The sequence below is a fragment of the Macaca nemestrina genome, chromosome 1, assembly GCF_043159975.1.
Source record: "Macaca nemestrina isolate mMacNem1 chromosome 1, mMacNem.hap1, whole genome shotgun sequence".
Lineage (NCBI taxonomy): Eukaryota > Metazoa > Chordata > Mammalia > Primates > Cercopithecidae > Macaca > Macaca nemestrina.
The window spans coordinates 60683381-60709734 of record NC_092125.1 but is presented as its reverse complement, the minus strand read 5'-3'; the positions used below and the strand labels follow the sequence as shown (position 1 = coordinate 60709734).

Genomic DNA, 26354 nt, shown 5'->3' with positions numbered 1-26354 from the left:
GTTTTGCATCTCCTAATGCTCCTTAGCAAGGGAGAAGGCGTGTTTCTGAATGCAGTCTATAGTTGTACAAGCAGAGAAGGAGGCAGGAGAACCTCTCCTTCAAGCTGGGACACCCTGACCATGAGCCCCAGACAGACGGAGGTGATACCTTCCCTGGGTTGTGAAAAGTGGGAGCTCCTTCCCCCTACCACCTGCAACCAGACTATCCACAGTGCAGGGAGGCAGGCAGGGGCTGACCAGAAGCAGCACATTGAGTCAATATCACAGTCAGCATCTTTCCTGCCAGGTAAGACAAGGACCCTGACTGTTAGTGCCCTTGTCACTTCCTCCTCTTGCCTCCTTCCTGACTGGGAGGAAGAGCCAGTCTGACCTGCTCACAGTATTGGATTGATGGTTAGGTTAGGGCCTCATGGTTTGGCCCCAGTATCCTCTGCCAAGAACCATGGGAGTGGCCAGCCTGTGTATAGCCAAGCAAGCAACCAAGTGATGCCCACTGCCCTACAGACTTCCCACCTGGTCATCTGGGGTGAGTTGTGAATATGCAGAGGGAAGGCCACTTTAGAAATGGCCTTAGAAATGTCTGCTTCTGGAGCTTTCCCCAGAGATTCTTCCTGAATATCATTTTACCAAGAACCCCAGAGCTGAGGTTCTTTGGCCAAGGTCACCCCCAAAATCAACTGTGGGCTCATGTCTTGAAGTCCACTATACTTCATCTGCCCCCTTCCCCAGGCTTCCCTAAAGAAGACATCCAGAATTGGCTAGAAATGTAGGTTTCCCTTCCAGTGCCTGTCTCCTGTGACCCTGTTCCTGACCTCAAATCCCCCTGAACATCATCCCTTGTAAGTTGAATGGGTTTAGATTAGAGGGCGGGGAGAACTTCTTGAATGGCCTCATTGGGACAGGGAATGGAGGCTTTCCCCAAGATACATAAGGGCAGACCTGCTCTCCATGAGTCTGGGCTGGAACTTGACAGGAGTCAAGCTTTGTGTTGTCAGACTCCTGACAAGGAGTCCAAACAACACAAAGTCCAAAGTCAGGTCCTGCAGCCTACTAGCCATGGGGCTTTGGGCAAGTTACTGACTCGCTCTGAGCCTTATCATTAAATTGGAATGGATATGATTTACTATGTTATTTATGAAAGTTCCTAAATATATATTTACTTTTTAAAAACAGCTTTATTAAGATATAATTCACATACTATACAATTCACCCATGTAAGTGCACAATTCAGTAGTTTTTAATATATTCACAGAATTGCACAACCATCACCACAATCTAATTTCAGAACATTTTTTCACCCCTAAAAAGGAACTCCATACATATTAGCAGTCACCCTTGATTCTTCCGTTCCTCCCAGCCTTAGCCAACTAATCATCTACCTTCTGTCTCTATGAAATTGCACCTTCTGGATATTTTATTTAGATGGAACTATATAATACATGGTCTTTTGTGACTGGCTTCCTTCACTCACATAATGCTTTCAAGGTTTAGCCACGTTGAAGCATGTATCGGTACTTTATTTCTTTTTATTTCCAAATAACATTCCATTGTGTGGATATACTGCGTTTTAATTTCTCCATTCATCAGTTGATGGACATTTAGTTGATTCCATTTTTCAGCTACTCTGAATAACGCTGCTATGAACATTTGTGGAAGGATTTTCATAAGGATATGTGTTTTCATTTCTCTTGGGTATATGCCTAGGATTGTCAAATGGTATACTTTTTCTTTTTTTTTTTCTTTTTTTTTTTTTTGAGATGGAGTTTCACTCTTATTGCCCAGGCTGGAGTGCAATAGCACGATCTTGGCTCACCACAACTTCCGCCTCCCAGGTTCAAGTGATTCTCCTGCCTCAGCCTCCCAAGTAACTGGAATTACAGGCATGTGCCACCGTGTCCAGCTAATTTTGTATTTTTAGTAGAGACAGGGTTTCTTCATGTTGGTCAGGCTGGTCTCGAACTCCCGACCTCAGGTGATCCACCCGCCTTGGCCTCCCAAAGTGCTGGAATTACAGGCATGAGCCACCATGCCCGGCTGGTATACTTATTTTTAAATGGCATATTTATATTATGAGGCTCTGTTCTAAGTATTTTGTGTGGATAATCTCCTTTAATTATCACTATACTCTATGAGGTAGGTACTATTATGTATCTCCCTCTTAAAAAGTGAAGAAATGGAGGCATCATTTGAAGGACATCAAGGGACTTGTCCAAGGAGACTCAACTAAGAGAGCCAGGATTTGGACCCTGGCCTCTGGCCCTTCACTCTGCCACCAGCTTGCTCCCACATGGGAGGTTTAAGTGAGAGAATGTCTGAAAGTGCTCCCAGCCTGACTGTAGTAGGTGCCCAAGAAAAGTTTGTTGGATGCTGGGAAAGGACCAGACACTTTGCATTTCGATGTCTGACTCACCATGTGGCTTTAGGGAATTTGTGTCCCTTTGAGCCTCAGTTAAATTTCCCCAATACCTAAAGCTTCAACATGGCATTTCCTAAGAGACAGGGCTGAGATGGGAGGTGCAATATCATGGAAAGAGCCCTGGATTCTAGCTCTGGCTCTCTCACTGGTTTGGAAGGGGTAGTAATTTCCTTTCTCTGTCTCTGGGTTTCCCCAGTGTTCATTTAGGGGCTGGAACAATTGATCCTAAGTTTCCTTCCAGCTCTCCCATCCTATACAAGTTCTATGTTCTTCCTCAGCATCCGGAGCCCCCTGGGGAGCTAAGCTGGGATGGGTGCCCAGGGCCTCAGGTCACTGCTGTGCTCAGCAACACTTCTCCTACCCAGTGTGCTCAAGGCCAGGTAGGGGCTGAGTGGGATGAAGACGGGGAGAGGGGAGAACCCACCCTAGGCCTCCCTTCTATTATAGAGCCCTTGGTGTGGGCTGAGGACCGTCTATTCTCTGAGCCAGAAGAGAGCCACTTCACCTACACATCCCCTCAGTCTTCCCCGGCTCCCCTTCTCTGGAGTCCTGCTCCCTCTGGAGTCCCTGCAGCCCTCATTCCATTGAACTACCCAGCCGCCTTTGGAGGCTTGGCCTACCTAGATCCTGGTTTGGGATCATTGATGGGAAAGTGCTGGGCAACCACTGGGTGCCCAGCGTATGTTAGTTGACTTAAATAGGGATCAGTATTTGACCTAGTGGCTTCCCCTAGGTCATGATTCCCCAGTTCACTTTTCCGCATCCTTAGTCAGCAAGAGCATTCATTGCATTCTGCAAACCCAACCTGGCAGCACCAAGCGAGGCGCGTCCGCATCTTCCAACTGCAAGGCCACATCCTGTAAACTTTTCCTTGGCCCTCCCTTTAGTCCATATTCCTTACTTCCTGGATCCCACTGGTCAGAGTGCCTCCTGCACCGCAGGTCCTGTGCCAAGCACATAACATACAGGATGGTGCATTTACCCCTCTGTGGTGGGAATTTGTAGTGTCTCTGCTATATAGAAGAGGAAGCACATCCAGGACAGGGAAATAATACCTCCAAGGCCACCAAGCCGGGAGATAACAGTGGAAGGATTTGAGCAAAGGCTGTCTGGTCCCAAAGCCTGTGTCACTTGACTGAAAGGAAAGATGGCATAAAGGGCTTTTAAGGGGGTGCCCAGACCCAGGGAAATCAGGTGGAGCCTCTCTGGGCAGCTGGGCTCTGGATTCCTCGGGGCAGGTCTGTGTCTCTGGGTCTTCTCTCTTCCCCTGCATGGAGAACAGTGGAGCCTGTTGGATAATGCCTGGGAACGCCCTCCTCTGGGCTTAGTCTTCTCATCGACAGAACAGGGTCTGACATTTCCAGTAGGCCTGGGCTCCAGGCTTACCCAGGGATCCGGCGATGGCTACACAGCCTTTCTTCCACTGGTTGTAGAGTCGGTTTCTCCCAGGTTTGCTGTTCTTGCCTCTAGTGTGATGAGCCGGAGTCTCAGCCCCAGCTCTCCATCCCCCAATGCCTGTGTGTCTCACTATTTTTAAGCTCCGTGGGCTTAATGAGCTGCCTGCCATGACACGTCTTCAACATTCACCTTTTTCTCTAACGAACCTCAGAGAGCTAGGTTGGGCTCATTTTTCCCTTGACAGTCCCCCACCCCAGTCAGGAGGCCAGAACTGGGCTGTTTCCCTTCTGGGCCCAGATGTGGCTTCCTCAGACCCCTACAGCAGTGTGCCCCACAAATTACCTAGTGGTGGCAACACTGCAGATTCCAGGCCCTCGGGAGCTGGCCCCTTCTCCGGTGCCGCCTTCTGTCTTGTTTCTCCCCTCTTATCCCACCTCAGCCCCTTCCTGCAGGGTGGTGATGTCATAAAGGAAACTCTTGTGGTCCCCATGTAATTGGCAGCTACTTCTCCTTGAGGACAAACTGCCTGGCAAACCAGCAGGGCCTGGCGAATGAGGCCAGTCGGCAGCAAGGACTGGGATAGAGATGTCAGAGATTTAGATGTATTTTTAGTAGAGACAGGGTTTCTTCTCAGGGTTGGCAGGGGGACCTCAAGTTTCATCTAGGCCAACGCTGTGTCCCCTTACCTGAGTCCTGTCTATAACATCCCTCCCAATAGTGTGCTAACCTCAGCTTGAATGCTCCCAATGATGGAGCACTCATTACCTCCTGGGACCATGAACCCATCAATGGGTGGTGCTGACTGTGCAAAAACCCTCCTTAGGTTTGAGCCTAAATCTATTTTCTCACATGAAGAGACGAGACCCCAGCAGTGGGTTCGTCCATCTTCCGCCTCCAGCCCGCACTGCTGCGAAGGAGCCACAAGTCACTCTTTTTTTTTTTTTTGAGGCAGAGTCTCGCTCTGTCGCCCAGGCTGGAGTGCAGTGGCCGGATCTCAGCTCACTGCAAGCTACGCCTCCCGGGTTCACGCCATTCTCCTGCCTCAGCCTCCGGAGTAGCTGGGACTACAGGCACCCGCCACCTCACCCGGCTAGTTTTTTGTATTTCTTAGTAGAGATGGGGTTTCACAGTGTTAGCCAGGATGGTCTCGATCTCCTGACCTCGTGATCCGCCCGTCTCGGCCTCCCAAAGTGCTGGGATTACAGGCTTGAGCCACCGCGCCCGGCCACAAGTCACTCTTCATGAGGAACTACGCGTGGTGTTGCGGGTAGGGGCAGAGGCACCGCTGATCCACAAAGATGTGGTGTGATTTTTTCTTCTCAGGGGACTTTGCTTGGGGGAGGGGCCACTGGGAAGAGCTGAGAAGCTGCTAGAAAAAAACTGAAGTCGTTCCTGCTTCTCAAGTGCGAAGTGAGCCTGCGGCAGAACATCAGAAACCCTGCTGCACGCTAGCTCCGTCTACAGGGACGATTATATGCCGGCTCTCTGTTGCCAGCTCCAGGGAGTCAGCGTCTGATGGGAGCTACCCCGGGAATTCCACTTATAGTCACAGCTCCGAGCAGGGGTCATCCACAGGGTGATGGGTACTCCGTGCGGTTCCAGAGAGCCACAGATGCTCACCCATGCCGGCTTTGGTAGGCAGGCAGCTCGTTAAGCCTCTCCGAGGCTCAGGATTTTGCCAGCTTGGAAGAGCACTGGATTGGGAGGCAGGCTTCTTACTCTGTCACTTCGGACAAGTCCCTTCCTCTCTCTGACTGTCAGTTTCCTCGGCTGTGATATGTGCTGTGTGTCGACCTTCAGAAATGGTGTGGGGCTGGGCCCTGCAGCTGCCGAATGCTGTGTGTGTGGGTGGAGGTGCTTTATTCTGGGCCGTGCTCTGCAGGACACAGTGTTTGTCACCAGTGGTCATATGAAGGACAGTCCTCTGCCCACTTCCATTCCCCCTCTCCTCTGGCCCAGAGCAGGGAGGCCAGAGCCCTGTGTATTTTACTGCTAGGCAGGGCAGTGGCCCCTTCTCAAATGTTTGTTGGGGCCCGTGGTGTGGAACGATGCTTCTGCTCCTATGAGGAAAAGCCTAGAGGCCTCTGGCGTCCTGGACCAGGGAGGCTCTCCTGCGCTAGGTCAGGCTCTGTGGAGGGCTTCTCTGGAGCCAGGAGTGTGTTCGGCTGTGTCATCACCTTCCCAAGTCAGCTGTCATCCCTGCGCTTTCCAGGGTGGTGGCTGTGAGGAGTCCCATCATGGTCTGTGGTTGTCAGACACCCACCCAGGTGGATGTCTGTTGCCTGGAGACTGGACAGCCTCTTCCAAGCCCACCTCATCTCCTCCTAAACCTTGGCCGCTGCTGCTCTTTCAGGAAGCCTTTCCTCAGGGGCCGCCTGGTTCTAGGTGCCTTTGCCCTGTGGTTCTCAGCAGAAGCGCCTGTGCATCATGGGAAAGCCGGCTGGCGATGGGATGCACGGCGCTCCATTAGGATCTATGTTCCCTCTCTCCATGGTGTCCTCCAGCACCTGCTCAAGCCAGAGTGTGTGGGAGCCAGGGATCAGCCCCCAGCTCTTTCTGCTGTGCACGTTCGTTTTTCTTTTGATGGAGTTATAACCTAGATTCAGCAAAGTGCACAACTTATGGGTATATGCACCTGTATAATCACCAAAGAAATTCCCCAGAAGGATCCCTGTCCCCTCCCAGCCCCTGCCTGCCCCTCCAGTGTAACAGCTGTATGGCCATGGAGTCCTTTTCTGTTCTTCAGAGCTTTCCTCCCATTCCTGGTCATTCCCCAATCTCCCTGGCTTTCCTCTTTCTCTACAAATCCTCCAAATGCTGATATTTCTAGAAGCCCATCTCTGGATTTCTTCTGATGCCCACACTCTCCCCAGTGGATTATTCTTTTGTGCTAGTGACTTCTGGCGTCACTTCTGAGCAATTCACCTGCCCGCCCAGCTGCCTGCTGGGTATGGCCGCTTGGCTGGCCCGCTGGCATGGCTCGGTCTCACCTAATGTCAAACTCCTGGGCTCCAGTGATTCTCTCACCTCAGCCTCCTGAGCAGCTGGGACTACAGGCACGCACCACCATGCCTGCTGAATTTTTAAATTTTTTGTAGAGATGGGGTTTCACTGTGCTGCCCAGGCTGGCCTCAACCTCCCAAAGTGCTGGGATTACAGGCGTGAGCCACCACACTAGGGGCAGGTTTTGGCTGGGACATCCTTGGGGAGTCTGGGCAACCTCACCTCTTCACATCCCAGTGTTGTCATCTATAGGATGGGAGTGGCAGCTAGAGGAAGAACAGCTAGACTCTGCTGACTTCTGAGAGGAGGATGCGGTCAGATACCCACAAATGAGAACTTGAAAACTTGAGCAACCAAAATAGAGACTCAGGAGCCACGGTTGGAGAAGCCGCGGCTGCTGAGAGGCCTGAGTATTGGGGAAGGGGGGCTGGAGGAGGGGGAAAGGCTTGGCAGTGTCTGGACACAGGGGTAGGAAAGAAGCCAGGGATAGTGCAGTGTCCTGGCTTGCACTCCAGTGCAGACCCTAATGGAGCGCCGTGCATCCCATCGCCAGCCGGCTTTCCCATGATGCACAGGCGCTTCTGCTGAGAACCACACGGCAAAGGCGCCTAGAGCCAGGCGGCCCCTGAGGAAAGGCTTCCTGGAAGAGCAGCAGGGGCCAAGGTTTAGGAGGAGGAGATGAGGTGGGCTTGGAAGAGGCTGTCCAGTCTCCAGGCAAGAGACGTCCACCTGGGTGGGTGTCTGACAACCACAGACCAGGAAAGAAGCCAGGGATAGTGCAACATAGTTGCCCAGGATGGTCTCAGAAGAGAGGACTTGGCCCAGAGGTGGGTATCAAGAAGGCTGTCTGGGCTGGAGCTAAAGGCATGGGTAGAAGGAGGACCATTTATTAAGAGAGACCTGAATTATCCCAGGAAATTTATTTTTTTATTTATTTTTTATTTTTTATTTTTTTTTTGTTGAGACAGAGTCTCGCTTTGTCGCCCAGACTGGAGTGCAGTGGCCGGATCTCAGCTCACTGCCAGCTCCGCCTCCCGGGTTCACGCCATTCTCCTGCCTCAGCCTCCCGAGTAGCTGGGACTACAGACGCCCGCCACCTCGCCCGGCTAGGTTTTTGTATTTTTTTAGTAGAGACGGGGTTTCACCGTGTTAGCCAGGATGGTCTCGATCTCCTGACCTTGTGATCCGCCCGTCTCGGCCTCCCAAAGTGCTGGGATTACAGGCTTGAGCCACCGCGCCCGGCCATCCCAGGAAATTTAAAAAAAAAAAAAGGGTGTTGGCTTAACCTGGTCCTTAATAGGAGGTTAGCAGAGAGGCTGCCCCACCACTTCACTGGAGCCATCCCTGTGTGCTTCTGACAGGCCCATGCCCAGCCTGGCTCAGGAACCAGCCATGGACATAATGCCATACAGTGCTCCTAAGCCTCGCAGCCCTGTGTGGCAACTTCCGTTATCATTCCCATTTTGCAGATGGAGTGCTGAGGCCCAGAAAGGTTAAGCAACCTGCTCAAGTTCCCATGGCTAAAAGTGGGAGAGCCGAGACTCCAATCCAGGTCAGTCTGCCCAGAGCCCAGGTGCTAATTCACTCCACTTGGCTGCACCTGGTGTTTCACTTGCTCCTCTTCCTCAGCAGAGCTGTCTTCTAGGTTTGGATCCACATAGAATTCCAAGTTGAGACTTTCCAATTTGGAATTCTCCCCCTCATTGCTCCCCTCCTCCAGCCCATGGGTGCTTTGAGGTGATGGTTCATCCCTCCTGGCCCCTATCTCCCATGTCTGTCCCAGCCCCCGGTCAGGCAGGAGAGAGCTGGCTTCTTCGGAGCACCTAATTGTGCCCCCGGGACTTGCATGCTCCACTTTAGTTTCTGGAGACCATGAGCTGTCAGAGATGTTGGTGATAATGGGCATCTCTGTCTGAAGAGTGATGGGCACATCTCTGTCCCTGGGGCCTGGCCAGCATCTGGAAGGATGGAGGTGCTCTTGGAAATGGGAGGACCAGACTGCACCTTCCTTGGCCGGCTCCCTGCCTGGGTGCTGGCTCCCAGCTCCCACCGAGAGCAGGCTGGGCTTCCCAGATGTCTCATGACCTCTCCCAGGTCCCGGTGTGGCCCAAAGCGAGCTACTCTGCTACCTTCGAGTACAGTTCTTTCCATCCTCTGGGGAAGGGTGCTGTGAGCGAACCACCTGTTTCACTTCCCCTGAGGCCCAGTTTCCTCAATTACAAAATGGGAATCACAGTCCCCACCTCACAGGGCGCGGATGAAATGAATACGCTGCTGGCACGGAGTGGGCACCGTGGCCTCCCTCCCTGCCTCCGGCACCTACCTCTGAGCCCAGTGCCTTTGTGATCTTCCCGTTAGACCCACCTTCCCAGTGTGCTTGAGGAGCTCGCTGGGGCTCTTTGTTGGGAAGGAAAGAGCCCTGGGCTGGGTGCTAGGAAGTCAGGGTTCAAGTGCACCGTGAGGCCTTGGGCAAGCTGATCTCTGAGCCTTAGTTGTCTCCTCTGTCAAGGGGCAGAACCACATCTGCTGCACCTCCCAAAGGCCTGAGCTCTGTCATCTCTCTGTGAGCTGCTTCGGGATGGGGTTGGGTTTTATTCATCTTGTATTCCCAGCACTTAGCATGGAGCTTGCCACAGGATTTGGAGGAAAGGAAAGTGAAGATCAGATGAGAGTGGATTTTTAAGCAATTAAACAGGCTCGGGGTTATTTTCAAGGTTGGGTAAGGCAGACAATTCTTGGTGAGCCCCTCATTAACCAGGGAAGTGGTCTTCATACCCTTCCTTTGCGCATTACTCTCTGGAGAACCTGAGCTGCACTGGACCTCCTTTCCCCGTGGGGAGCCATGGGCCCGCCTGCCTATAGTGGAGTCCCACAAGGCAGTGAACCTGCCTGTTCACACCCCGCCCCATGACCACTCAGGCCCTGGGTGTCAGGGTCTGACCTAGACAGGGTGCCTTTTTCACCTTTGGGGTTTCTCTTCTGTCCTTTGGCAGGGAGCTTGATGGGACGGAGGTTGCCAGAGTTGGGGGGCAGTGCCTGGTGAGATCCCCCACCTCCTCTGTGACCTGCTGCCAGGCTCGGCAATCAAGCTGCTGCTCTGGGAGCTGGCAGGAAATGCAGTCATAAACAAGACATGTTCCCACCTCACAGACCTAGTGGTCCTCTGGGAGCTGAGCTGCTTAGACAAGTACCTTTGACACCAGGCAGAAGTGGCACAGTCTCTGCGAGAGGAACACACAGAGCCAGGGAAGAGAATTCTGGGCCTCAGGCTCCCCAGCCGCACAACCTCTGCAGCAACCCTTGCCCTCCTGGGCTGGCTCAGAACCCCTGGCTTGGCGAGCACTGCAGCCCTCGTTGTGGGGAACACAAGGTCTGTCCTTGAGTCCACGGTCAGCATGGACTCAGCCTAGCCCCACTGAGAGGAGAACCGAGGAAAGGAAATGAGTATTTATTTAGGGTGCACTTTGTGCCAGCACACGTGGCCTCTTCAATCCTCATAACATCCCTGTGAGACAGGCACTTGACCCTTGGTTTGTAACTAAGAAATGATCCCAGGGAAATGAACTCATCTCCCAGGGCTGCAGAGCTGCTAAGTGTCAGGTTGGAAAGCAGCCCCAGCTGTTCTAAAGCCTGCATTCTCTCATGACCCCACCACCCTTTGTGCCACTCACCTTCAGAGGTAGAACTCTCCAAGCATCTCAGAACGCTGGGTTTTAAAAGCTGAGAGGCTATCTAGGCTGCATGCAGTGGCTCAGGCATATAATCTCAGCCCTTTGGGAGGCTGAGGCAGGTGGATTGCTTAAGCCCAGGAGTTTGAGACCATCCTGGGCAACATAGTGAGACCCCTTCTCTATAAAAAATAGCCAGGCATGGTGGTGCCCCTATAGTCCCAGCTACTCATGGGGGTTGGGGCAGGAGGATCCCTTGAGCCTGGGAGGTGGAGGCTGCAGTGAGCTGTGATTGCATCCCTGCTCTCCAGCCTGGGCGACAGAGTGAGACCCTGTCTCAAAAACATAAAAATGAAAGCTGAGAGGCTATCTTGGGAGATGCAAAGCCACTTTCCAAAGGATGGAAAGAAGGGGAGAGAAACCAGGTCTCCTGATACCTCTTTCAGGTCCCAGACCTCGTGCCACCTTTGGAGACAGAGGGTCTGGCAAGAGATGCCGCTGCTGCAGAGGGAGGGTGGGGGCTGGTGACCCTGTGGTCTCTTCCACCACCGAGGCTGTAAGTTGACCCGCACCGTAGTCCACCCCCTCCCATTACCCACATACAGGGCCTGTAGCTATCACCTCAGCTTCCTGGACAAGTGGTGTGGCCCGAGACCTCCAGCCCTCCCTTCCCTAGGGCTTCTCACATTCCCACATATGGCAGTGTAACGCACTTGCACACAATGTTTGCTTGCATTCATGTTCACAGTGCCAGTTCATGCATGTTTATACATTCAGAGATGGTGTTCATACACATACACAGCCTTTCTGGCATTCTCTGCCATGTCCCTGCACTGGCTGCTGTCACCCATCTCAGCTGGGCCTGAGAGATGGAAACAGGACCCCCTTCCCGGTGCTGCCAGCTAGCAGATGCCACGGTGCTGATGTCCTGCTCCATTACTGGGTTAATGGAGCCTCCTTCTGCCTCCAGCCTCCCACCGGTTGCCCACCTCCTCCTTTCCAGGGTGTGAGCATTGACTGGGCCTGGGAGGCAGTGAAGCCTGGCTGTGGTGCGGCTGTGTGCGGAGGGCGTGGGCCTGGCTTGGGTGGAGATGGGGCTGGAGGCAGGCGGCAGGCTCCTGGACGCACAGCAGGGGGCACCACCAGGTCTCCTCGCCCCGCCGGGGCTGGGCTGTGGGGAGGAAGTGGGCTGGGGAGGAGGCGGTGGTCTCTCCAGCTACTTTCCTGCAGCTTGAGCCGGGGCACCTGCCATCCAGCCAGGGCTCCTGCTCCTGCCCCTGCTCCTGCCCCTGCCCGTGCCCCTGTCCTCCTCCCCCTGCCCGCGCCCCTGTCCTCCTCCCCGTACACTGGCAATGCCCCCTCCCCTTATACTCCCAGCCCATGCCACACACACACCCTACTACACACAACACATACCACACAGACACACACCCTACTACATGCCACACACACCACACAGACACACACCACACATACACACCTCACAGACACACCACACACCCTACTACATGCCACACACGAACCACACACCCTACTACACACCACACACCCCACACAGACACCACACACACAACCTACTACATGCCATACACACCACAAAGACGCCACACTACACACACCACACATGCCACACACACACACTACACAGACACACATCACACACACCACACATCCTACTGCACACCACACACACCACACACAAACCACACACACACCCTACTACACACCACACACCCCACACACATACCACACACACAACCTACTACATGCCATACACACCACAAAGACACCACACTATACACACCACACATGCCACACAGACACACACACTACACAGATACACATCACACACACCACACACCCTACTACATGCCACACACCACACAGGCACACATCACACACACACCACACACACACCCTACTACACACCACACACACCCTAATACACACCACACACACCACACACACACCCTACTACACACCACACACACCCTAATACACACCAGACACCACACACACCGTGCTACGTGCCATACACACCACACACAGCACACAGACACACACCACACACCCTACTACACACGACACACCCTACTACACATCACACAGACCATACACCACACACACAACCTACTACACACCACACACACCCTAATACACACCAGACACACCATACAGACACACCAGACACACCATACAGACACACCACACACAACCTACATGCCACACACCCCACAAAGACACACACCACACTACACAGACACACACCATGCAGACACACATCACACAGACACACCACACACCCTACTACATGCCACACACACCACAAAGACACACACCACACACACCACACAGACACACCACACACACCCTACTACACACCACACAGATACCACACACACGCTGTGCTACATGCCATACACACCACACACACACCACACACACCACAGATACACACCACACACACCCTATTACACATGACACACATCACACAAACACACCACACACACCCTACTACACACCACACACACCCTACTACACGCCACACACACCCTACTACACACCACACAGACACCACACATACACCCTACTACACACACCACACACATTGCACACACCTTACTACACACCACACACATGCACACCACATGCATGCCCTACTACACACCACACATCCCGCATACCCTACTACACATCACACATACCATATGCATACACCACACACAACACACACTGCTGCACACCACACACACACCCTACTACACATCACACACACACCCTACTACACATCACACACACCATACACACATACCACACAGTACTACACACCACACACACACCCTACTACACATCACACACACACACCACACACCCTATTACCCATCACACACACTGTACACACACCACACACAACACACTACTACACACCACACACCACACACACACACCACATACATCTTATACTCCCTACTACTCACCACACCCACACACCACACACACTCTATGACACACCATACACACACAACACGCACACACCCTACTACACACCACACACACTACTAAACACCACACACCAGACACACACCACATAGATACACACCACACATACCCTACTACATGCCACACACCACACCACATAAACACCCTACTACACACCACACAGATACACACCACACATACCCTACCACAACCACACACACCACAGAGACACACACCACACACACACCCTACTACACACCACACATGCCCCACAGACATACACCACGCACACACTCTACTGCACACCACATACACCACATGCACACACCACACATATACACCCTACTACACACTAGACACACCACACACACCCTATTACATACCACACACACCCTATTACACACCACACACATAACTCACTACACACAACACACCACAACACATACACATATTACACACACCACAGACGCACTGACACACATCCCACACTAACTATACCCCCATACCACACATAGGTACACACCACACATATGCCACTACCCACCACTACCCACATACCCCCTGACACCCCACTAGACCCTCCACCCCAACCCACACCACCCCTACATCACACACACCTCTCACACTATATACACACACCCCACTGTCCCCCACACCCTAGCCCCCACATTACACACTATACATGCAGCACACACATCTTACGCACACACACCACCACATACACCGCTACCCACCACACACATGCACACACCACGTATGCACACATCACACACACACAACCACACTCACGCACTCCTAGTAAAAGGCTAGTTTGCTTTCGTGCCAAACCTCTAACCCCGTCCCTTAGAGGGGCGGTGCTCGGCAGAGCTAGTGTGTTCAAACCTTGTAACATTTAATCAGAAAGAAAATGCATCAATTTGTAATGGTTTGTAGCTGAAATTGAAGATGTGCATCTGGCATGAAGGGTATCGGGACTGTGCTGGAAGGTGCTTTGTGTCTCACATGAGGCAGAGCTGCTCACACTGTGGCCGGAGGATCCATTGATTGTGTGGGTTCATCACTGCTAAGCCACAGAGAGCTCCCCTTTCCCCTGGTGAGCACTCCCCCGGCTGGCAGTTGCCCACGCGCTCAGCACCTCTCTTGGGAGCACGACCCGGGCAGACCCCCACGGTCCCACCTGTCCTCCCTCACACTCAGAGCATGTGCACAACAGACCTCCTGAGACTCACAGGTGCAGCCCCCCCGGACACACACTTTCCATATCCTACACCAGGCAGCCCAGGGCTTGCTGGTCCCCAAACCTCCATCTGTCCACACTCAGTCACTCATTCGGGGTCCCCCACCCTTCCCAGCCTGCTCCCAAGCATCTTGACACCCAACCAGTGGAAGACCCTCTCCTCTGCCCCAGGACAGCTGCCTGTGGGTTTGGGAGATGTGGGGTGCTAGGGAGTGGGGAACCCTGGAGGCCCAAGATTCTGAGTCTCTGGTGAAGGAGGTGGGAAGGCAGCCTGTCTGGGGGCCAGAGGCAGCCCCCTGGGCTGGGAGCAGCTGGGGGCCCCCGCAGGCCTTCAGAGTTGGCCAGGCGGCTGGACTGTGACTCAGCAACTCCTCCGCCTTGGCTAGAGTGCGCCTCGCTGCAGTGTTAACTCCCTCTCCAGGGAGCCCGGCTCCAGCTCCTCTCCCAGGGGGATGGCGGACTCCTCTGTCCTGTTTCAAGTCGTGATCCTGGCTGGGGTGGCAGAGCAGAGGGTGTGCTGAGGGGCTTGGCCTGGCCAGGGCATCCCTCTGCCCCCTCACCACTGCTACCCCTGCACCCTAAGAGTTAGCCAAGGATCAAATGGAGTCAGGGCTTGGCGGCGTGGCCTGAGGGATGACAAAGGCCTGGATTCCAGGAAGTGACAACAAAGGCAGTTCCACTACCATTTAGCGGTGTTGTTTGTGTGATGGAGGTAAGCCACCTCCCTTTGGGGCCTCAGTTTGTTTTTGAAAAGGGGCTGTGGACTGCGTTGTCTGTAAGAGTCCCTCTGCCCTCACGGGCTGGGTTTTATTAATATTTGCCTGTGATTTAAGGGTATCCATGCCTGGGGTCTAGGTTCAGAGAGAAATAATCCGAGGCAGGTGTGAGATGCTGCAGGTTTGCAGAGCCTTATTCAGGAACCTTCACCTTTGATCATGGAAGCCGTCCTTAAGGCAGGCAGGGCAGGGATGCTTAACCCTCACTTAACACACAGCCGCACACGCACAGGGAGGCTAACAGGCCAGCCCAAGATTGGTGCAGGAAGGGCTCAATCCTCAGCCATTGGATTCTGAGGCGCCCATCAGGTGGCCTGGGATTGCTGATCTCAGCGTAGATGCGAGGGAAGGAAAATGAGTGTTGACGCAGCAGGAGAGATTGAAGTTAGACTCTAGAAGGACGTTCCAACTCTCAGGAACCCAGCAGTTGTTAGCTTCCCCAGGGCCAGTCAAGAACAGACTCTGCTTCTGTGCGTGCGGAATGACAACCTTGCTCCAAAGTGGAGGAGTGCGTGGACTGACGAAGAAGGCTCATCAGGCCTCTGTACACAAGGAACTCAAAGAAATGGGTAATTTATTTTCAGAATGAGCTAGAAAATTAATTCATTAAAACTTTATCCTCAGCCTCCCAGGACCAAACGTTGGACTGAAGCATTGGTGCAAAACATAAAGACATACATTTCTCCTTAAGTATTGATCTTTTTAGCCTGCGAGCTTCGGTGAGAAGTGTCTTGCTGGTTAACCTATTTCCATCTCATTACTTTGGCTTCTGCAAATACAATGCCAGGAAAGATTAAATACTGTAAGCTGTATCCAGTCAGATCTCCATTATCTGTATTAATCGAGGCCAGTACTGAGTGGGATAATCCACAGAAGTGCCTAGTCCCCAGATCATATTTAATTGGTTTGGGTTGGCAGTTGATGGTGAGTGTGTGTGTGTGTACACACGTGCACACATACACACTTTTGGTGAGGGTGAGGATCGAACTTACCCATCTTTGATGTGGCATCAGGATCCCATTTTGGAGGCAGTCTCATTTAGGGGCACACGAAGGGATCCCAGAAGCCTGCTAGAGGAGAGAGCAGGGCTTCTGGTCTCCTGACTTTTTGTAGGGAAGAAGAGAGGCAAGGTGAGAGCCCAGGTATTCTCTGAGGGTGAGGGGGGCAGGTCCTGGTGGCATTCTCCCTGCAGCATGCCTCCCACCTGGAGCAGGTTGGGTGATTCCTGGGTGAGCAACACAAACCCACTTGTTTGTTCTCTCTTTTGGCTGGGTGCAGTGGCTCACGCCTATAATCCCAGCACTTTGGGAGGTCAAGACAGCAAGATCGTATGAGGCCAGGAGTTCAAGACCAGCCTGGGCAACATAGTGGTACCCTGTCTCTACAAAAAATTTTAAAAAGTAGCCAGGCATGGTGGCGCACGTGTGTGGTCCTAGCTCCTTGGGAGGCTGAGGTGGGAGGATTGCTTGGGCCCAGGAGTTTGAAGGCTGCAGTGAGCTATGATCACGCCCCTGTATTCCAGCCTGAGCAACAGAGTGAGACGCTGTCTCAAAAAAATAAAATAAAATAAATTTAAAAATACACAAACCCCCTCATTTGTTTTCTCCTTCGCAAGGCTGAGGATCCAGCTCCAGGGTTCTGAAGTACCAGAGGGTGGAAGAGATGGGCAGATTTTCATGGGATTCAAAATTTTAAAGATACAGAAAGATACCCAGTGAAATATTTTCTAGTTCCTCCTTTCCCAACTCCCCTCCCCAGAAGCAACTACAACTAATGTCATGAATTCCTTATGTACCTTTCCAGAGCTGTGCTGTGAATATAGAAGCATACAATCGTACATATACTTCTCCCTCACCCTTTTACGCAGGTACCATGCTCACTCCCCTTCATGCCGATTCTTTCACTATCTCCCTTGGAGATCATTCCCTGTTCGCCCACACAGAGTGAAGCTCTGGGGCATCTGGGCCTTCTGTGATTCTCCCACATGGGCTGACCATGGGCAGAATGAAGACCCTCAAAGCAGAACATCCCAGAATTACTGAGAGTGTGAGTGTGAGTGTGCGAGGTCGTCTCACCCCACCTTCCTCCTCCAGCCTAGCTCCCCTTCCCTCCTACTCAACTTGATTGTCAATCAAGTCTCCCTTTAGTTTAGGTACAAGAACTGCGGCTGAGCTCTGAGCACATCTGGGCCCTTGGAGTTAAGGGAAAAAGAGCCTTCAGACATGTTGTTTCTGCTTGTAATAAGAGGGCTCATAATGGAGGGAGAGATGGCAGCCCCTTCCCCCTGACTCCCCATCCCAGTGTATCCCTAGGCTCTGTTGAGAGCATTCTTCTTGATACTCACCTGAAGTCCTGCTTTCTGCCCTGACAGCTCTCTACATGATAGAAAAAAAGGATAAGATAAAGGATAAGCCAACCAGGTTGTCACCTGCTCCCCAACTCCTCTCCTACCCCAGGCCAAATGTGGCTGTTCTCCCTAGCAAAGGGGACCAGAGGCAGTTAACTAGTACCCCGAGACCCCAGCGTGTTCTAGGGTCTGTGCAGGGACATGCATGCCAAGCATGGTTCCTCCTGGACCCATTGCTCCCAACCCTGGGGCCACTTGGAAAGGCCTGAGTGCTTGGGACTGACACCGTCACAGGGGCCAAGTGGCCATCCTGGGCAGACAGGACAGCGGCCAGTGGACCAGGGGGAGAAGGGAATTCCTGTGTGGATTCTGTTTAGTGGCCTTGCTTATGGTCTACCCCTGTTTTTCCAGCATCATTTCCCACTATTGGAGACTCCCCCTTCCTGAGCTTTCCCTGAGGACTGGGCCCCCTACCTTGCTCCTGAGCAGGAGACCTGGCCTCAGTCAAATTTAGACCTGGATCTTTACTCTGACCAACTGTGTGACCTTGGGCAGGTCACTTACTACCTGTCTGAGCAGAATTTGCCTTTGAAATGATGGTGGTAATCGTGCCCTCCCCCCCGGTGGGTTAGATGAGAACATCTCTGTCCTCACCAAAGAGAGCTATGGTGATTGAACCTGTTGTTGCCACCAGTGTCTTCCTGCCCGCTCTGCCCTGATGCCCTGATGCCCTCCAGGTCCACAGTGCCTTTGAGGCTTATTTTACTTCCAGCAACTGGGCTTGGACTTTGACCTCTCTGGCAAATCTTTCTTAATTACTTAGAACCTCATGTTTTCAAAGTGTGGTGCCCAGATCACCTGCATCAGAGGAAATGGGGGTGCTTGTTATAATGCAGATCCCTGGGCACATTCCAGTCCACTGAGTTTTCTGTGTTAGGCTCTGGGGGACAGGGTGCAATGGCAGAGGGTCTGCATTTTAACAAACTCCCCAGGGGGTCTTGATGCAGGCCAAGCCTGAGCGACCCTTCCTCAGTCCCTTCCCTTGTATGTCTTCTCCCTTGATGGGGCCTCCCAGGCCCCTCCCTCTTCAGACCTTGACCTGTGGCCCAGCAGGCTGGGAGCAGGCATCTCTCCCCACCCCCAGCCTCCCTCCCCGGACAGCTGCAGCCTTCACCTAATGGTGCCATTTCATGCTTTCCTGCTTGGGTGATTCTGACCAGGCAGAGGAGTTCACTCTGTCCTGGGAGCCCTGGCACCCTGATCCATTTATCATCCTCAAGTCTTCCAGCTGGCTGCTTTCCCCAGGACTGCAGCTCCCAGCCATGCAGGAGCCGGGGCAGCTGTGAGTCCCTGAGGATTTGGCTCTCCCTCACACCGTTCTCGCTGCCATTCCTCCCCAGCCACGGGAGCTCTGCCTCCTAGAGTGGGGGAAATAGTCCTGGAGGCGGAGGAGGCTGCTGGGCTGTGGAAGGAAGCACTGGACTGGGGGTCCAGGAACTTAGATTCTTCCTCCACCAAATGCCTGTGCGACCTTGGACAACTGGCTTCACTTCTCTGGGCCTCCAGGAGTCTCAGGTGGCATGTGGGGTATGAACGGGCTCTTGCTGTTTTCTTTTTTTTTTTCTCCTCTGACTCTAGAAGGGACAGCAGAGCCAGGCGATAAGGGGTCACATCAGAAGGAGAGTCTGCCAAGGGAATCTTGGTCTCTCAGCTACTGGAGTGTCTTCCAGGGAAAATGAAATGCAACCCAAGGGCAGCCTTGGAAAAATAAGCAGTGGTTCTCTACATGCTGCCCAGACTGTAGGCTGGGCAGACTGAAGGACATGTGGTCACTACCCATGCAACATCTCATTTAATCCCAGCCTCACCTCGAGGGTTTAGGAATAAAAGCTGCGTTCCAATAGTTAAAAAGTCTGACACTCAGAGAGGTGAAAGAAACCACCTGAGGTGAAATGGCTCAGAAGGGGGTATGTCTGACTCTCTATGGTCCCAGGCCTGCTGCAAGAGGAGAGGAAGGGTGGGCAGTTCCCAGAGCTGTGTGCAATGCCCCCACTTCCCATGCCAGCTTTGGGGTTTCACTGTACACACACACACTCTCTTTCACACCAGGCTTTGGTTCCTTCCCAATCTATGCTTGGGTGTGTGTTCCTGGATATAGCCTGATGACAAATGAGTCTTAACATGGTTTGTGGAAAGAGCCCTGGGCCCAGAGCCAGCCTGTACTGCCGGGGGTACCCTGGGAAGGCCACTTCCCCACAGAATTCAGTGTCTTCTGTGAAATGACATAATGTGACCCAATCTCAAAGTCTGTCTTGCTTGATCATTTACAGACCCACATATTTATTGAATGGGCAGATTACTTGAGGTCAGGAGTTCGAGACCAGCCTGGCCAACATGGTGAAACCCCATCTCTACGAAACTACAACAAATTAGTTGGGCATGGTGGTGGGCACCTGTAATCCAGCTACTTGGGAGACTGAGGCAGGAGAATCGCTTGAACCCGGGAGGCAGAGGTTGCAGTGAGCCACGATTGTGCCACTGCACTCCAGCCTGGCAGACAGAGCGAGACTCAGTCTCAACAACAACAACAAATGAACAAAAAAAAAAATGCATAAACAAGTGAGTGTCCCAACAAAATTTTATTTACAAAAATTAGGTGTGGGACTGGATTTAGCACCTGGACCACTGTTGGCCAATGCCTGCACTAGAGTGACAACAGTGAGCAAGACAAATGAGGTGGCTGCTTATACAGTCACAAGCTGCATGAGTACCATGGGGATGAGAATGGAGAGCCGGGAAAGCAGGTGGTTGGGGCCTTGATGCAGGGTAGGGGAGGAGGGAGCCATGGGTGTGGGGAGGAAGGCGTCCTTGGAAGTGCTGTTTGAGCTGAGAAAGATGTGTAGACTGTATTAGTCTGATCTTGCACTGCTATAAAGAAACAAGACTGGGTAATTTATAAAGAAAAGAAGTTTAATTGGCTCGAAGTTCCACAGGCTGTACAGGAAGCATGATGCTGGCATCTGCTTGGCTTCTGGAGAGGCCTCAGGAAGCTTACAATCATGGGAGAAGGTGAAGAGGGAGCCAGCCCTTCACATGGCCAGAGCAGGAAGAAGAGGCAGGGGAGCGGGGTTTGGGGGGCGCTACACACTTTTAAATGACCAGATCTTATGAGAACTCACTATCACTAGATCTGACCCTGTGATCCAATCACCTCTCACCAGGCCCCACCTCCAACATGAGGGGTTACAATTTGACATGAGATTTGGGCAGGGACACAGATCCAAACTGTATCACAGGCTTTGGCTCCGTGAAGGGGGCACAGCATGTGCAAAGGCCCCGAGGAGGGTAATACAGTGTATGAGGGGAAACAAGGAGTGTGGGCTGGTGTTAGCAACCCAGGGAGGGAAAGCCGAGGTGCTGCTGGATGGAGAGCATGAGGGGCTGTAGGCCATGCTAGGGCTTTTGGCCTGTCTCCCTCGGGTGGCTTTTCATTATGGTGACATGACCAGCTTTGCATTTTATGAAGATTGCCTTGGTGGCAAATATGGAACTGACTGGAGGTGAGCAAGAGGAGACTCAGGAGATCAGGCGGCTATGTTGGGGGCTGATTGACCTGTGGGCCTGGAGCTCAGAAGTGGTTTGACTCTGACAGAAGAGGATGGCACTGATGCCAGGGTGTGGAAGGAACCACACAGGGAGACACCATAGCTGAGGAGGGAAGGACCTCAAGAGCAAGCCTGAGGCAACAGAAGGAGGAGTAGTCACAGTTATGACGAAAGCAGGCAGTGGCCAGCTGGTGACCACAGCTCAGGGGTCCAGCTCAAGGAAAATGAAAATGTGCCCTGGGTTTAGTGACCTTGTGGTCCTCATCCTGACTTTACAAAGAACTACTTCAGCAGAGGGATGGGGCAGAAGCCACAACGGAGGGGCTGACGAGTCAGGTGAACGTGAAGAAAGGGGGACCATGTGTGCGTGTGTGTGCGCACACGTGTGTGTGTGTGCGCACACGTGTGTATGTGTGTGTGCATATGTGTATGTGTGTGCAAGTGTGTGTGGTCACAAAGGGAAGGGAAGAACAAGGTAGCAGGTGAGGCTCATTTTTGGTGGGTAATGTGATAAACTGGACTGATCCAGCCTCAGCCGAGGGAAGGGGGAAGTGTCAGGCACAAGAAACGGCGGGGATGGAAAAGACTTCCTGAGAAGTCAGGAGGGCTCCTGCGCAGGAGTGGGAACTGGCTTAACCAGAGGAAAAGCCCTCGACTGAGAAGGGGTCAGGAGGAAAGGTCTGTGGTTTGACCCGAGGTTGGGACATTTTGAGAGATTTCTCACTTCTATTTTTCCTTAAAATAACAGCAAAGAGAGAGGAGGGGTGTGAAGGAGCCACAGGCCTGCGGAGACTGGAGGAGGAGGCAAAGCTGGTGGGGAGGCGTTTCCCGCAGTTTCTGTGCAATGCAGAGGGCCTGGGTGATCCTGAGGGCTGATGGGACACGGGCTGCCCTCGTACTGTAGGGGGATCTCACCAGGGGGCTCAACAGTCGGGGGTAGCCATGGAGAAGGAGAAAGCTGTCAGTGGGATTTCTCCAGGGCTGGCACTTTGCCAGGCGAGTACCACAAAAATGCCAAGGGAGTGTAGGGAATTGGGAAGAAGTTGTAGGCACCACGGACCATGGTGGGAAAAGAAGACTAGAGGGGTGATGGTGTCCCGGGGAGGTCAGGGAGATTTCTCCAGGAACAGTATTCTAGGCTGAGGGAGAGTAAGTACCGAGGCTGGGGGATGGGGGTCTGTTTGGTGGGTTTGTGGCTGGTGGCAAGAGGCCAGCATGGCAGGAACTGAGTGACTGACAGCAGGGACAGGAAATGCCTGTGGGAGCCAGCCAGGGGCCAGGCCAGGCAGGGATCTTACTCTAAATGTGACAAGAAGCCACAGGAGGGTTTAAAATAGATCAGTCTGGCTGCAGTGTGGAGATCAGGCCGAGTGGAGGGGAGTGGAAGCTTCCAGATAGGAGGCTACTGTGGTACTCCAGGTAGAGGGTGGAAAGTGGCCAGGTTTGGAAAGCATTGTGGGTTGTTGATGAATTTGCAGACACCTGGGATGTGGGGGGTGACCCCACATGGATGGGAGGATGGCCCCAAGGCTTCTGGTCCCAGCACCTGGTGCCATGTACTGGGTGCATAATTGAGAGGTGGGCCCTGAATCCACCCCATCCACTCTCTGGGCCCACTGGCCATGCCTGCCTTTGACCAAGAGGCTCCTTCTCAGGCATCTTCTATTCCCTTGCTGTCTGGGCAGCTATAGCTTCCTGGTTGTGTTGGAGTCTGGAAAAGCCTCCAATCTGCTGCTTCATGGACTCCCCACATTCCCTCTCTGAAGCTCTAAGTCATTTTCCTCTGGTGGATTCCCCGGGAACACTGTCTGTCTGTCATAAGAGCTCAGGGATGATAAGACATTTGTTATTGGTTGTTTTCAACCCTTTCCCCCCTTTCCTCTGGAGTTATGCTCCATCCTAGTCTTTTTACTCACTACAGCCAAAGTGAAACTTTCAAAATATACATTTGTACATGTTACCCCTGCCCCCACCCTTAAAGGCCTCCCACAGCTTCTCATTCCTCTTTGGGAAAGACAAAACTCCTTGATGCAGCCTATGGTGCCCCTGATCCTGCCCTGCCCGGCCTGCCAACCTCACCCTGAACCATCCTCCATCCACTCCAGCTGCCCTGGCCTTCTCTCAGGCTTTGGACTCACCACACTGCATCCCACCTCTGGGCCTTTGCACAGGCTGTGCTCTCTGCCTAGGCCGCCCTTGCATCTGCTCTTTACCTGGATAAATACTCACCCTTCAGGTCTCAGTTCACTCATCAATTTTTCAAGAAAGCACTTTTGCTTTCCCAGATTAGTTCAGGTATGCCCCATTATAGATGCTCACCACCACCAGATGGCTCTCCTTTCCTGCACTTCTCATAATTACAATTTTATATGCACTTATGTGAAGTGCATGGTAAGTTCCATGAGGGAAGCATGATATGAGCTCAATAAATACTTGAGTGAGTGAGTGAGTGAATGAATGAATGAATGCATGCATGTGTCTCTCACATCTGTTCTCTCTACTCCATTCCCTACCTTCCCACCCTAGTGCAGATCCTTACCATTTCTGGTCTGTGGAACCAGCCTCCCTGCTCCACTCCCCATGGAGCTAACTTTACAAACCCCCACTTACAACTGCTCAGCACCCTTCAGTGGTCCCTGCTGGGTATAGGGGGAGGTCTAATCTCCTTTTCTTGGACTCCAACACTCCTGAGATGCAGTTCTCCCTCTTCATTCCTGGCCTGCAGGTTCCCCGAACCTCTGGAGCATTCAGCATCTTCATTCCTGGCAGGTTTATTTCACTCCCAAGCAGCTTTACTTTGCTACAGGACCATTTCTGGATGGTCAGTCTTAGAGAGAAAGCCCGCATCCGCCATGAACCTTGGGTCCCTGTACTATGCCAAGGCCACTTCCAGGTGCCTCAGACAGGGTTCAGTGAACACTTCTCAGATTCACATCCAACCCACATTTATTGAATGCTCTCTATGTGCCAGACACAACCAAATTTGTTTTTAAACTTTTCACAGCAGTTCTGAAAAGTAGGTATTATTTTCCACAATTTTATATTAAGGAAATCAAGTTTCACAAAGGGATTTATTTGGAGTCAAATGACAAGTGGTTGGCATTCTTGGGACTACATTCAGCCTCTTCCCCCAGCCTGTGCTGCCTCCTGCCCGCCCCACAGTGGAGAGTGAGAGGGTGGGGTGCTGTAGGGACTGTGCACCGGCTGTGGGGAGCTGTCTGCAGAAAGGGGAGGAGGACTGCAATCCAGGGGCAAGGGTAGAATGGAGGAGCTAGGCTCAACCTGATAAATGGCATCTACAAAAAGCCCACAGCTAACATTATATTAAATGGAGAAAGATTGAAAGATTTTCCCCCAAAGATCAGGAAAAAGACAAGAATTCCCACCGTCACCACTTCTGTTCAACAGTGGACTGGAAGTTCTAGCCACGGCAATTAGGGAAGAAAAAGAAAATGGGAAACTATCTTCATTTGCATGATTCTATATATAGAAAATCCTAAGGAATCCACCAACACACACACACATGCACACACACACACGCACACACACACACAAATTATTAGAACAAATGATTTCTGGCTGAACGCAGTGCCTCATGCCTGTAATCCCAGCACTTTGGGAGGTGGAGGCAGGTGGATCACCTGAGGTTAGGAGTTCAAGACCAGCCTGGCCAACATGGTGGAACCCCATCTCTACTAAAAATGCAAAAATTAGCCGGACATGGTGGCACACACCTATAATCACAGCTACTCGAGAGACTGAGGCACGAGAATTGCTGGAGCCCAGGAGGCGGAAGTTGCAGTGAGCCGAGATCACACCACTGCTCTCCAGCCTGGGCGATAGAGCAAGACTCTGTCTCAAAAACAAAAACAAAAACAAAAGAGAGTTCGGCAATGTGGCAGGGTACAAAACTGAGCTACAAAAATCTATTATATTTCTATACACTAGCAGTGAACAATCTGAAAGTGAAATTAAGAAAACAATTCCATTGATAATGACATCAAAAAGAATAAGATACCGAGGAACAAAAGAAGTGCAAGATTTTGTATGTTGAAAACTACAAAACAATCTTGAAAGAAATTAAAGGTCTAAATAAGTGGAAAAATAATGTAAAACTCAATATTGTTGATATCCCTGAGCTGATCTACAGATTCAACACAATACCTATCAAAATTCCAGCTATTTTGTAGAAATTAACAAGCTGGTCCTAAAATTCATATGGAAATGCAAGGAACCCAGAATAGCCAAAACAATCCTGATTAAGGAAGAACAAGACCTGGTGCAGTAGTTCATGCCTGTAGTACCAGCATTTTGGGAGGCCAAGTGGATTGCATGAGCCCAGAAGTTGGAGACCAGCCTGGGCAGCATGGTGAAACCCCGTCTCTACAAAAATACAAAAATTAGCCAGTTGTGGCAGCATGGGGCTGTAGTCCCAGCTACTCAGAAGGCTGAGGTGGGAGGATCAACTGAGCCCGGGAGGTCAAGGCTGCAGTGAGCCATGTTCACGCCACTGTACTCTGGCCTGGGTGACAAAGTGAGACCTTGGCTAAAAAAAAAAAAGTTGGAAGACCCATTCTACCTGATTTCAAAACTTACTACAAAGCTACAGTAATCAAGACAGTATGGTCAAGAGTAGGCAAGTGCTATTAAAAAAAGTAATAAAAAATAAAACCAGTGTGGTATTGCCATGAGGTTAGACATACAGATAGAATTGAGAGTCCAGAAATAAACCCTCATATTTATGGTCAGTTGATATTTTACAAGGGAACTAAGACAATTGGATGGAGGAAAGAATAGTCTTTTCAACAAATGTTACTATACCAAATGGATATCCACATACAAATGAATAAATGTGAACCCCTTCCTTATGCCATATTCAAAGTGGATTGTAGAAACATAGTGGAACCTAATTTCTAGAAGAAAAT

General features: G+C 51.9%; 1 protein-coding gene across 4 annotated transcripts in view; it reads left to right on the top strand.

Moving 5' to 3' along the window:
* Nucleotides 1-26354, top strand: part of LOC105484740 (synaptotagmin 2) — a 127819-nt gene that overhangs the window by 75284 nt on the left and 26181 nt on the right. The window contains exon 1 of one of the 4 annotated variants that reach the window (XM_011746641.3): nucleotides 8299-8369. The exons of the other annotated variants lie outside the window; for them this stretch is intronic. The gene's annotated coding sequence lies outside the window, so the exon portion shown is untranslated. Of the gene's footprint in view, nucleotides 1-8298; nucleotides 8370-26354 lie in introns of those variants that run through there. 4 annotated transcript variants of the gene reach the window in all.